This window comes from Ostrinia nubilalis, chromosome 14 (genome assembly GCF_963855985.1).
Source record: "Ostrinia nubilalis chromosome 14, ilOstNubi1.1, whole genome shotgun sequence".
NCBI lineage: Eukaryota > Metazoa > Arthropoda > Insecta > Lepidoptera > Crambidae > Ostrinia > Ostrinia nubilalis.
This window is the reverse complement of record NC_087101.1, coordinates 7319035-7333501: the sequence shown is the minus strand read 5'-3', so window position 1 is coordinate 7333501 and position 14467 is coordinate 7319035. Positions and strand designations below refer to the sequence as shown.

The 14467-nt window shown below is 35.6% G+C and overlaps 1 protein-coding gene across 1 annotated transcript in view; it reads right to left on the bottom strand.

The window, feature by feature from the left end:
- Positions 1–14467, bottom strand: part of LOC135078066 (semaphorin-2A-like) — a 417995-nt gene that overhangs the window by 206887 nt on the left and 196641 nt on the right. The window contains exon 3 of the mRNA XM_063972632.1: positions 6725–6760. The gene's annotated coding sequence lies outside the window, so the exon portion shown is untranslated. The remainder of the gene's footprint in view (positions 1–6724; positions 6761–14467) is intronic.

Genomic DNA, 14467 nt, shown 5'->3' with positions numbered 1-14467 from the left:
ATTTGGTTGTCGGTATTTTGAAATACCTACTACTATCACTTGCTCAGATATTGGTATAATTTAAAAGTCTTAATATGCATCTGCCTGACATCTAATTAGATGATATATTCACCCTTGTAAGCCTTTAAGAATTTCTAGTCTCTCATGATGAATATGCACCTAAGAATTTTCTTTGCTAAATTCTTGAAACTTTGAAAGGGGTGTCTAATCCCTGTCTGATGCTGGGCAAAATTTGACATAAAGATGCACTGTCTGCCCACTTGGAAAGTGAATAAAGAAAAATTAGAGTAAGTAGGCAGGTACTTGTTAAAAGTTTATGATTTTTTTAAAATTATCAAAGAATATTAAAGTTACAGTAGGTATAGTGGCGTGAGAAGCCCCTAAGTTTGAATTACTTAACCCGAAGAAGATATCCAGCGACTACAAGTAAAAAGTACGAGTTCGTACCTATTATTTGACACCCTTTGGGAGGCTTACCCACTTTCAGCAGAAGTAATTATAATGATTATAGTACAGATAATAGTAGGTATGCATTAACAATGAAACAAGAAGGCAATCAAAAATAATACTTTGCAAAGAGCTGATTAAGCAATCAAACCCTCATTCGTCGATCGTTCATCACGTGTACCACACAAAGTACATAGTTAACAATAGCGCAGACATGCAAAACAGCCGCTATCAAACTATGATGGGAATGCGGTACTTTGTGGGCTTAGCGGTGCAGCTGAATGGCCATATCGAAGTCGATAAGTTTTTAAAATTATGAGGCCTCGTTAAATAGTCTCGACGTACCTACATCTAAAATGGAAACAGCAACGGCCATAAGACGATTATTGTGAGAGAAATCGTTAAAACCTTTTGGTTCTTCTTCTTATCGTGTCGATAACAAACATACACAGTGTCAGCCCAAAACTCCGCTACAAGAGTGGCGTTGTCAGCAGCATTCATGAAATCCTCCTGCGTGCAGTTGCTCAGGCCCTCAGGGAACGATCATGTGCTTCATCGACTGGGGAACAAAACCGCACCTGCACTCGCAAGTTGTTCCAAAACCTTTTGGTGGCACATAAAGTCTGTTATCAGAGTTATTGATACTAGTGTGCTATTTCAGTGCAGAAAGGAAAAGGCATGTCACCTATTTTCAGCTGAAGCCTCTAAACGGTGCTAAACTTATTAAGCGTAAACCTTTAAGTAGAGGCACTTGTACTTGTCAATTAATACTTAGTAATTCCTAGTTAGACCAGCCAAGGCAATGCATTTGGGCGATAACGTGTGGCAATCAGAGCACAATGCAAATTGAGATAACATTATAAACGCGTAAATCGGTCTAATGTAATGGCGATATCCGATTGGTTAGACTCAATTACGTAGACTCGAGCTATTACAGGCTGATGTATGGCGTCCTATTACTTGATCGCGTTGGCTAATACAGATAGCTTGGGGCTATTTTTGACGGCTATAACCGTTAATGTCGATCGCAGATTTATGGTGACCCTACCTACTAATCATAGTTACTAAAAAGACAACGTATTTCTTTGGATGATTCATAAACAGGCCATGGCAACTGCAGGCCTTATTGAGCCATTACTTATTTGATAAATAAAATACAATAAAAATAGAGGATTTAATCACATCAAAGAAATCACACTATATGTATATACACCGTGTTACTTTGCATTCTTGCCATATTCACAGAGATAAAAGTAGGGACCAATACCTATTATTTAAGATAAACAAGAGACTCCCATAAAGAAAGTACACTGAGTTTTTAGTAAATTTGGTTTTGCAGTACAAATTGGAATAAACCAATTTTGTCTCGCACTTTCTACAGGTGCAAGTGGAATAAACCTAGTGGGCGTGGCCTAGTTCTTATTAATCTGTGATGTTGTATGGCTCTGGGTACCAGCCTTTTTATCCAGTCATAATAATTATTTTAAAATACTCTTTAGTTGATTTTAGATTTTCCTTTCTACTTTACGGGCTTAGGACCGTCAAAAATACGTAATAATTATTAGGCTTTTATTAATTTATAACATTGTTCCCTATTTTTACAAATTAATAAATTAAGTATGAAATGAAATCACCTTATTCACAATTAATTATTTATTTATGAGTTCCTACTTACAAAGTTTACGTACTGCGAAGCAAGTGTTCAAAGTGTCCTCCGTTCTGATGAAGGCACAGTCTAGCACGGCGCGGCATAGCGTAAGTATTTCGCTTTAGTTTTCGCAACACATAAACGTTTTGTCTCACAGTTTCGCTGAAACAATCCTTTCACGTACCACGTTTACACTTTTTATCTCTTCTGCGCATACCAGGTCGTTTCAAGTCACTCCAAAAATAATAGTCCATTGGTGTTAGGTCCGAGGATCGTGGTGGCCAAGCTACTGGACCCCCTCGTCCAATCCACTGTTCACCAAACGTATTATTCGCGCACTTGACGTCCTTATTGTGGGGGAGCACCATCCTGCTGGTAGTAGAGCATTTGGTGTAACGCTAAGGGTACGTCATCAAGCATTTCGTTTAAGACGTCTTGCAGACACTCCAAGCACCATTTTTATTAAATTATTCGTTGTTTGAATACACTTCAGTCAATTTTGTATTATTTATAACGTGATTTGTGATTGATGGATTTCTCAGTTTTTTACAAAAGTGTCAAACAGACATTTTAAAGACAATAGATTGCAATAGATATTTAAAAATACAATAAAAAGTAAAAAAAGTCTCCATCGCCATCGCTAACAAGTGATGTGCATGCGTTACGATAGTTAGTGATGTGTTTAACAGATTGTCGATAAAATAAAATATTCAAAATTAAATTAAATTTTCGGGCATTATTTTTTAACGGATTTGTGTTCAGTATCAGTAATATAGTTACCTCAGTAGATATGGCAAGAATGCAAAGTAACACCCTGTATAATTAAGAAGTAAGTGAGATAAAAGTACTTAGCTTTACTAGATCTCCCCTTTTTAGATTGGCAGTAACGAGGTTCGTATTTTTAAATAAAGATATCATTGCAGTTTACATTTTGTTTAATCTGATAGAGTTTCAAGACACCCTGCGCTTGACTCGCATTATTTTAATGACTCCGTGATGAGTCAGATAAACGTTCGTGGAAAACAAAGAATAATTTCAGCAGAACCGCCACAAAATGATGTAACCTACTCCAGCACTTTATAACGGGTTATCCATTAAAGTAACTCATTACTTAGAAACTTCAAATGTAAAAGGTTCTCAACGTGAAAGCATTATTATTAAAATATTAATAGGTCTTTTAAGGTAATTACGGTAAGTACAGCTGCCTTCGTAAACTTGAAGAAAATTCATAAAAAGTTAAAATAGAAGGTTGTTAAGAGAACGAGTATTGTATTATCAGACGTAAAATAAGGATTCAGTGTAATTGATTAAGAGGTTTAGAATCGTAATTATGAAATTTTGTTAAAATCCGGCTCGAAGGATTTAAATGATTTTGTCTGTGTTCACTTACTTCTGTTAGATATCAATTTAACAAAGCTGTGTTAAGAACCATCATTTTTTTATTTTACTTCTTTTATTCTGCAAAGGTCAATACAAACTGGTTTTAAATGTGCTTTACTTACACTCTGCAACGTTTTAATCTATACCCAGATATGAATGTTTGTATTTTCATCATAGCGCGTAATAATACGGGTGCGGTTGCCGATAGGATCTTTCATGGGGTGTATCCACGAGCCTTTGCCCGCATAGTGGATCGATCCAATACCCATGAATATTTGAACACTGCTCACGGTATTTTTGTCGCGTCCGACTATCGCCTAATTGAAATTGTTTTGTTTATCAATCGGTTTGTGGCTAATGATTTTAATTGAGATTTAGGGATATGTGGGGTTGATTGGAATCCGTTTCGTTCCAAATTAGAGCATAAGCAACGAGCATAAATCTATTATAACGAAATAAGAAGGGACTAAAGTTGTTATAAGTTGATACTAATAAATAAAACCTGTTTGTAGTGAGTATCACATCGATAAAGTAAATTAGCGTTAAAGGGATTGAATATAAAGTTGAAATTCCACTGAAAATGAAGCAAAAAGTGGACGAAATTCTTTTCCAAACATCACAGATCAAACTCTTCAAAGCGGAGGCGGCGTGAACACGCATTTTATAATAACCGGGGGTTTTTTCAGCCCGCAAACAAAAGACGAGTGGCGCGTCGTTTACGCACGCAGTATAGTAAATTACGAAACAGTTCGCATGGAAAATGAAATGCCTGCTTCCGGGCCATTAAGCAATTTGAATTTAACACTCGTCCCTTCATTTTCCTATTACCGCAGAAATTGCGCGTTCTCGCAAATGCTCGCGCAACTTAGTGTAAAATTGTAAATACAGGAGGCGTGCGTAGGGTTGATTGGCGCTCGTCGATTAGTTCACATAGCTGATGTTGTTCAATTAACTATCGTTAAGAATTCATGCCTCTAATGAACGCACATCACACCAATAACATTGGCTCTTTAGAACTAGTTTTGATTAAACGCGGGGCAATTTTACGAATACGCATCAACAGAATTTGCCTTAATTGTTGTAATCAAAAGCTACCTTATGTAGTTTCATACTTTCATGGAAATAAGATAATAATTTAATTTTAATATTATAATTTATAATTCAATTTTGCAAAAAGTGCATTTTGTCAACAAAATGCACTTTTCGCAAAATTGCATAATCACCTTATTTCCAGAAATAAGAAAAGTAATACCAAGTTATGTAACATTCCACTCATTCTAGAAACTTAAAGCATTCCATCAATTACACAGTACTTGCATTTAAAAACGAGAGGCAAGTTACGAAAGGAAATGGACAAGTTCGTTAAAGTTGCTGCGCTAAATTACAGGAACTCCCGCTATGGAGCCCTAAAAATATTTCGCTCCTGCATTTTCAAATTGGTTCGCGTAAAGCGGCCGAAATAACTACTGAATCAAAAATAACATTCCTCCTCAAAATTTCAGACGCTCCGAATGATTTTAGTCCGTCAGGTCGAATCCGGGAGCTATTCCAAACGTCTGCATCAAAGAGAAATAGAGTAATCGAAGTGGAATAAATCAACAAAGAACAAATTAAATACGTGTGTGAAGCAATTGAGCTATCGTGGATGTGAGCCAATCCGCCGCTTTTTATTGAAACTCTTTCGAGGAAATGAAAAAAGGAATCGGGGAAAGATTCACATAATTCGAACAATCGCAGCCGATGACGCGAACTCCGCAGATGGTGTATTTTATTCTATGATTTCATTTCTCGAGTGTGAAAATTGTTCCGGTTATTTATGCATTCTCTTTTAAGACGTTTTTTCTATTGGATTAACTCCAGTTATTAAATAATTATTGCTTAGTAACGTTTCAAAACGTTTATCAAACTGTTTTTCAGAGCGTTTATTATCCTTTTACTTTTATATTACGATGAAAGATTAGTTTCGCAGTAAAAATTGAAATCTTTACTTGAAAAAGAATTTTTCATCCTGAGCTGATCTACAAGGGTCTACGAAAACTATACCCTGTTTAACAAGCTGGAATTTCTGAAAACTTCTTTAGGGATTCTGAGGGAAGGGGAGACAAAAGATCCCTACACAAAATTTCAGTACACAAAGGTACCTTGAAAATTTTTTTATCTGAAGGCTTTCAAGGTGTGCACGTGCAGATTAAAAAAGAAATAAAAAACACATGTAGGAACTTCCCAACTATCACCTTTTTATGTCTACTTAAGTTTATTGCCGCATTGTGAGGTTTTGTATGTATTGTTATTTCAGAAAAAAAAAAACGTTATAAATTCAGTCATTTGTAATATTGAAATGGTGTCGTTTTAATAGTTTTCTCTGTTAAATAATAGCTCTATCAATCTGTTTCAAGCTGGTTAGCATTGCGAACGCAAGCGAACGTCTAGTTGAAATGATCATCTATCTTCATTGGGCAAGACCTTAACTTCGCGACAAAATTAAGACGGTCCTAGTCTGTACACTTTAGTCGCAGCAGCTGCGGGAACATTAAGTACCTCTCCACCTTGTTACTAGTGATAAATTGCCGCAGTTACAGCTCACGGTATATTGGAATTGATCTAGAAATTAGTATTCAGAGACCGAAAGGGGTGGCGAAGATCAAGTAACGTTTTTTAATCAAACACATCGCAATCCGTCAATGGGACGCGCCGCTGACTAAAACAAAGCGATAAATTAAAGCTGTAAGCGGGAGGCGAACGCTTGCGCTCGTATTGAAAGATTTACTTCCTCTGTTTAATTGCAATAACGGCTAGGCACGTTGGTATCGTATTTTTCTTTTTACACTCCGCCTCTTATTGCCTTCGGGCCGTTAAATAAATTTATGACGCCCGACAAAGTTCAGCCCACCTTGCAGCCTCTGTGGTGGGCTAAAATTAGGTGGAAATGCGGAACAGAAATAAAAAGCGCGGTCTCAGGTGCGTTGTAGCGCGCCCGTCGGCTAGTGGGATTAGCTCTTGACTCCGCTTAAATGGCTCGGCCCCTCATAAAAGTTCCTTAACGCTCATAGTTTCGGGCTACCTTTATGTTGACTAAATTTCCCTCTCTAAAAACTTCGCCGGACCCACCACCCAGCCTATCCACAGGACTTCCCATTGCAAAACTACACAAAAGTTTCTTATTTACGCGCGTGCATCCATTTTCGGGTGGTGTTCCGAGATTCAATTACATTTTCGTACAATAAATAAAAGCGAAATTCGGAAACTCACATTAGCGTTCGGCTCCTTTAAAACCTCCGATGTAATCTGAAACAAGAAACAAACACGCCTAAATAACAATAAAATTCTAATAAAAACTTTGAACACGCAACCGAAATTGTATAGGGAAAATTGACCAAATTATTATTTACGACTGGAAATTAAAACAAGGCATTATGGAAGATTACTTTTCCCCTGCTTTAGGGTTCTATACTAAACGTTGAAATTATCCATAATTTTAGCAGTTCTAATACAGTTCTAACCAAAAAAGGTGGAATTAGAGAATTAATTGACACGAAACAAAAATTACGATAATGACAGAAAATTAACACTCAAATGGATTACTTCCATAATTTATTTCTGGAATAACACGTTAAACGTTATAGATGGAAGTAATTGTAATTCTTAAAACCGCATTACCGCCATTTATCCCGTAAAGTGACCGGTGAACGTACAAAATATGGTAAAACCGCAAAATATTCTGTTTCCAACTCCACGTTATTTTACGACTCGAAAAAGCGATTATGAAAATATTTCCCTTTTGCGTGGCCACATCAAAAGGTTGTTGTGTATTGACGGCTGTCAGTCCACTCGGATTGTGGTCACCCGGCGAGCATTCGGGCATTTTATTAGCCGGTTTATGAACAATTGTTACAAACAAATGCCGATTTGCGCATGAAATACGAATGTTATTTCAGAATTTATGTTGGAAATTTTGCATTAACTTTCACTCTCGCTAATATCGGCATGAGAGAATAACCGAACGAATTTGACGAATTGCTTGCTAAAATAGTTATTCTGATTCTATCAACAAAACCAACATAATATTAGGTTTATACAAAAGTGACCATTACCTATTTTTGACCTTTTGCAATAGTATTACTAATTTTGAAGTAGGCAGCAGAACATCATTTTAAACATAAGATAATTCTTGATTAATTTAAAAAAAAAAACTTAAAAATCTCTGAGACCGTAAACTATTTAGAAAATAGACTTACATGTAGAGTCAATAATCAAGATTAAAAATGTTACCCAAAATAGCTCTAGATGCTACATAATTTGAAAGTATTATTTTATTTATCTTGCACAACATAATAAATTTTGTTTTCAGTAGGCATCCAAATCAGGAAACCAAACCCTACGTTAATGTCCTTCACAGCTTAATTTCCATGCCTTCCCGACGTGTCAAGCTGCCTCACTGTCCTTATGAAATTAACATTTTGCGCATTTTGTTGTGGCCTTTATTCCCACGTGTTGGGAAGTGGGACGTCAGAGGGTGGACGTCTGCTAATGCTCAAATAATGGTATGTACAATTCGTGAAGTTACGTGATTCAGTTATGACCCTCATGGCCATGATGATAAGGACTTTATTATGTCAAATTTTGCAGTATTTTATAGGACTTTGTATAATATTATTTCCTGACTCTTTCTTAAATGTGAATCGGTGTACAAACTGTTAAATTTAACAGTTTGTACACCGATTTATGATCTCGTAAATGTAATTAATTAAAACTGTTATATTCTAGAAGACTCGTTAGGGATACAGCAAGAGTACTAAATAACATTGCTCTATATAGTTAAGCAGTTCCTTTATAAGATTTTATATTTTTAGCAGTGGTTGAGTAAAAAAGAAGGAGATTATGTCAAAATGTCTGCCACAGGATAGAATTATTTGATGATTATTCGTTTCTGGTTGAACCTACAAATATAAAGTTTCTAATAAATATATGAAAAGTTTGAATTTACTGTACCTACTCGTACATTCATTGTACATTTAATTAGCTATTTTAAAAGTTCAACAAACAATTCCACCTCAAAAATATTCAGCGGATTACAAATTTCGCTGCGGAATTTTGCTCTCACAAGCCACAATGGGAGGGCAACTTCCCTAATGTCGAAATAATGTACGGACACGTACGCAGAGGTAAACTTTGTTCCCTCTTTTTTATTGGGATATACGTTCCTGTAAAACTGTAATTAACTATACGGCTACCCGAGGATTTTTGTAACGAGCTAAGTATTTAATATTCGGATTTATTTAATAAGTTTTGTAGGTTATGTACCTTTTTAATTCTGAAAGTTAGTCGCGAATAAAATGGCGGACTGATAACCTTATGATAGAACCTATTGGGTGTCCTATAGCTTGAGCACCGCATGAGTGTAATGATCATAGCATAGCAATGCTGATGATGATGACAGAAAAAACATACTTAAGATAAATGAATAGTACCTACTTTAATCTTTTATTCATATAAATATTTGGTCGTCATTTAAATTAATACTTACTTCTTTCCATGTGTAAAAAATATTTAACCTCTTAACAACCATGCAAACTCTCCGTATAAAAATAACTCACATAAAGAACATTTGATTAAATCAGATCAAAGAGAAATGAAATAAGCGACGTAAACTACTTACCGAGCCCGCAAACATCTATCTAAAAGATCGGCGGGATATGAAAGAATTACCAAGAATGCTGAACATTCGCTAAGTGAGTTGTCCCGAGTCGACCGAGGACGTGTCCAAACAAAATGTAATTTTCCCTCTTACGTGACCCGACGAAGATATAACGCTTTTATTAAATTATTTCAGCTTTTATAACTAACTGCTACTGGCATCTCAAAAAAATTAACGGCCAAAAAGATAAAGAGATTACGTACGAGTACGTAGGATTTGTTAATGCTTGTATAAAATGTTGGCAACACCTGCCTCGTGTGAGGGCGTGATTTAAAAGCTTTTTAGGGAACTTGAAGAGCCTAATCTGTTTTTAGAATCAAGTTCTGTAGATTAGGCTAAGTTATTACCTAATTTAATGATGCTCTTGAATGGGAGACGTAAAGAAACTGAAATTATTAATTCTGTCGCGTAGCATACGAAAGGTTAACTAACGCCTACACACGGACTTTTGTGAAACGGAACATAATGTACCTAATAGAATATTAGTATTTTTTCAGTCTAATATATTAATTTAGTTTATTACCAGGGATAATTAATTAAAGATAATTGTGGATTCTAACTTCCATCGAAAGTTTTTTTTGATAGACAGAGATAGGTACGCCTGTTTTTCAAACGATGCTTGCTTAAGTGAAGTAGCAAATCGAACGCCCAGCATTGAATAGAGCTCTGTGGTTGGTTCATGTGTCACCCTGTACTTCCACGCGCACTGTGAGACCTCATAGTAATGTTTGTGAAAACGGGCGTTAGTTTCTCGCAATTTTATACGAGCCGATAATAGAATATATTAGTATATAGTTTGGTTGAAAAATCATTTGCCCCCAGTGTAACTTGAATCCACGACCGCTGCTGGCGTTGTAGCAATATCGAACCAACCAACCAAGCCTTATAAACTAAGGTAACCTCTTTCATTTTACCAAATTATGCGACCTTGTACCAACAAACGCTTTTAGTACAAACGATATTAAAATGTGTGAAAAGCGGCAATCATCGCACCTTTCAGAGTAATTAAATTTTTGGCGCTGACATACTCGATTAACCTAAAAACGTCCGTTTGTTAGTAGGCTCGCACTTCGTTATTAAGGCTGGGTTGCACCATCTTACTTTGACCGTAACTATAACGATAACCGCTGTATTTTGTATGGAGTTTTACAGATTTTTGACGTTTGTCAAAGTTAAAGTAAGATGGTGCAACCCAGCTTAAGAGTTCTAGTTGTGTATTAATTTTCTTAATTAAGCTGTTTTATGTTTTTGTCGCAACTTACTCGTACTTGATAACCTTGTCACTAATTTTTTTTCAACTTCATAGCCAAAATTAAAGTCTCTATCTGGTTTGTTTTTGTTTCTATCTACCTACGAGTATATCTATAAAAGTGAAAGGTTGATTGACATTGACTGACTCACTCATCACGAAATCTAAGAAACTACAAGTGCTAGGAGTCTCAAATTTTGTATGGGGGTTCCTTTTAGAACGTATGTGCTCACTAAGACAAGATTTGGTAAAATTCAACATCTAAGGGGGTAAAACGGGATCCACGCGAACGAAGTCGCGGGCGGCCGCTAGTTTTGATATATTTTTGTTAAAAAAATTCTCTCAAAAAGTTTTTCCCTTAGCAAATGTCGCTGATGAGCCGTTAAAACGTTTGCATTTTACCTCAAACCACTATTGGAAAACTTGAAATTAGCTTATTATGATAAGATCATCATCATCATCATCATTTCAGTCATAGGACGTCCACTGCTAAACATAGGCCTCCCCCAATGACTTCCACATCGCACGGTTGGTAGCGGCCTGCATCCAGCGCCTTCCTGCTACCTTTATCAGGTCATCGGTCCACCTTGTGGGTGGACGTCCCACGCTGCGTTTTCCGGTATGCGGCCTCCATTATGATAAGATGCTGTTTTATGATTACCACCCCGAATCAAACGAAGCTGCGAAGTATCAATCAGTGGTTGTCAATCCAGTTGAATTCGTATCACGTTTTTGGACGTCTATTACTTCATCAATTCAGGATAAAAATGTATTTTTGCTCCGCGACTATTAATTTCATGCATTGTATGCAAATATCGAACTACCATCAACAATTGGCCATTTATATTTTTCACCTATTTGTTATTTGTATTTGTGTGCATTTTAATTTTTCAATGCGTCATAATTGTAATAATTTTGTCACATTGCTTCCAAAGTCAATCTTCAGTTTAAACAAAATACCAACCGAACCAAGCATTTTATTTACCGCCATTAGAATTTTCATTCCTTCATTAACACCGTACTACCGAACATTATCACAAAAGTACAGTCGGCCAAGTTAACTCGGCGGAAACACACGAAGGCCTTATCACGCTTCCGTCGTTATGATATAACGTCGCGCGATCTTATTTATGCCGGGGGAGCATCCACGCTTCCATTTATAAATGTAATAGATATCGCACTGTTCCGGGAAATTATCATTTTGACTGTACTCTTGTAGGAATGATACATAAACTCTTTTTGATTGAAGGAGTTTAATTAAATAAAAGCAATATTGGTTAGTTTTGGTAACAATCTTTTTGTTTGAGACTAGTTTAAATTTGTTCAATTTCCATTCATATTGCCTATATTTGATTCAGGTTTTAAACAGCTGGATCAATTAGGACGAATGAGTACTAGGTATAGAAAAATATACCTCTGTGGTTGAGGATTTCAGGTTCAGTTAGCTTCCGCTTACGGTCTGTTAGTGTTAATGTTAGTGCAAGATAGGCCAAGAGCTACCTCGATTAGTATAAAAAAAAACTTTTGACAAGGATTTGAACTGCATTTGTCAAAAAATATGTAACTTTAACAGCAAAGCAACAATTAAGCATTTGTCTAAACAAAACACCGTAACCGAATTGTATTTTTTTGCATTTCATTTCAATTATCACCCCATTGGTCTCACGCACCTTTTACAATTAGGGTGATTCTAAAGCCATGAATATATTAATTAACAATATCTTTGTGGGGCATGATTTTATTTATTCCGGCAAGGGGAAAGCATACTTTGATGGCAATCAAAATTTCAAATTAAGCACGTCTTAATTTGTATAAATAGCATAAGGTTAAAGTTGTTGCAATTCACGATTTTTTTTTACTATTCTTGGTTGACATAGTTATTTTTGACATTAAAGTAAGGTGCAACTCAGCCTTAGTGCATACTCTTGTCACTAGTAGTTACATAAATTATTGACGCATGAATTTTTGTATACCTAAGTAAGTACCTACTTAGTTACTTAAATCTCAAGATTTAAACAACTTTTAATTTAACGAGAACTCCAAAAGAGATTAGTATTTTCGAACATCAAAAAATATTTTCACTAAGCCATCTCAAACCAGACCCAACTTACTAATCTGATATTTAATAAACCAACTCACAAAAACTGTAATTCTTCACAATAGCCTTTAGTTCCAAGAAAGCACTTTAAGTAGGTACCCAAGTTTGAAGAGTTTCCAAGATCAATAACTAAGTAAGCCAACTTTCACTTTCTAGGCTTAAGGGACTTATTACTTACCTGTCTAGGTAAATAACTTAAACTGACGTCGCTTAAAACAAAGTTTCAGGTTTAAGCCTGGAACACATGATGTGACGCAACTGCAACGAAACGCATTCACACTTCAGTTTTAAAACGTAACTAGTTTAAAATCGTAACACACACACGCATCATCATCGTCATCAATTTGAAAATGTTCTGTGGTAGGTGCCTAGTATTTTATAGTATTTTAATATTCATGGATTCGGATACATCAAAACATTTGTCAGTTAAATGAAACTAACCCAATGGTGTGTTGTGTTGTAGTGGTTATAATTATTTGGCATTGAGCATGAAAGTCAAAAGAAATAGAGTTACATTTTTATCACTATTGAGTAGTATCGTCTGTTCTAGGCTTTAGTCACCACTGTTCAATGGAAATTAAAGTCGTGTAAAAGTCAAAGAGCGGTCATACTGAAAATGTCTCATCCATTTTTTCGTTTTATAAATTGAGCCTATTTTCTATTGACGGGCCAACCGTTCTGTCAAGAGTGTGACGACTGAGTTGAAGGAGAAGCATAAAAATAAACTATTTGGGAAACAGCATTATCTAATTGTGTGCCATGAAAAAAATCTCACACTTAAACGTAGTTAACTTGATTCATAGACTAAACTTTGTATTAAGTTTTACGGGGATTCACCGGGAATTAATTTAAGTCCATCCTTTTAATCTGTAGGGTAATTTTCATTTACGTAATTTGCCAAGGACCGGGGTACAATCAAAAGAGAACAGCGCATCATGTAACGAAAGATACCAATTATAGTTCTGCGATGTCCTAGGACCTAGACGATCATAGTTATTGTGGTGAAGCTACTAATTTCATTTAGCAAACATAGGAATTGTGACTTGGAAGAAAAAAAAATGTTATTAATTAAGATCATGTGCCTCAATAGCCTCATTAGAAAGCTAAGATAAACGTTAAAAAAAATATTTACGGTTTAAAATTATTGAGCAATGCTTCGAAAGTAACTTACTAATATTTTACTAAATATTTTCGTGAACAAAACAGCATTGGCTTAAGACATTTTTTTGAAAATGAACTGGCTCTTGTGTATTAGCTTTGTGTTGCGCCAAGAAAGGCTTGAATCTCTTAAACGTTAGTATCGCGGGCCTCTTCCTACACCCCGTCTCTACAATCAGAGCTTATGCATAAATTTGAATTTTCAATTAAGGATACTTTGAAGAAAATTTTATTAGACATAAAGTGAAACCTTTGGTCTCTTCAAGACGAAATACGTATTATGGGACAGGGGTGCAGTGGAGTCGATTAGCATTTAGATTGCGAGTATTTTTAATTATTATTGCATCATAATAATTCGTAGTCGACCAGATACCTTACAAACCTTATCTGCATAGTGAATCTTGGGGGTTTTGGAGTTTAGTGCAATAAAAATAATAGTCTCTATTACATCTCATAACAAATTTTGTAGAAAAACAAAAGCAATCAATTGTTTTTTGGACAAAATAGTCACCACAGAACATTTTATCATAAGTCATTCTTAGAGAAAAGCAGCATTTCATGCATGAGCATACTAAAATAACATGAACATAGTTAAATTGTCTTGGTGAGTCAAATTCAAATTGTGTAAAGTCAGACGAAATTGATTCAACAAAATTTATTGAACTATGTGTAGGTACTTAATTCAGAATTTCCAAAGTATTTTTTATAAGCCAGTGTTAGGAAACCTTGTAATTTTTTTGTAATTTGATCGTTTAAAAAATATAATACGCGTGTCGACTCTCAGAAGTTCTT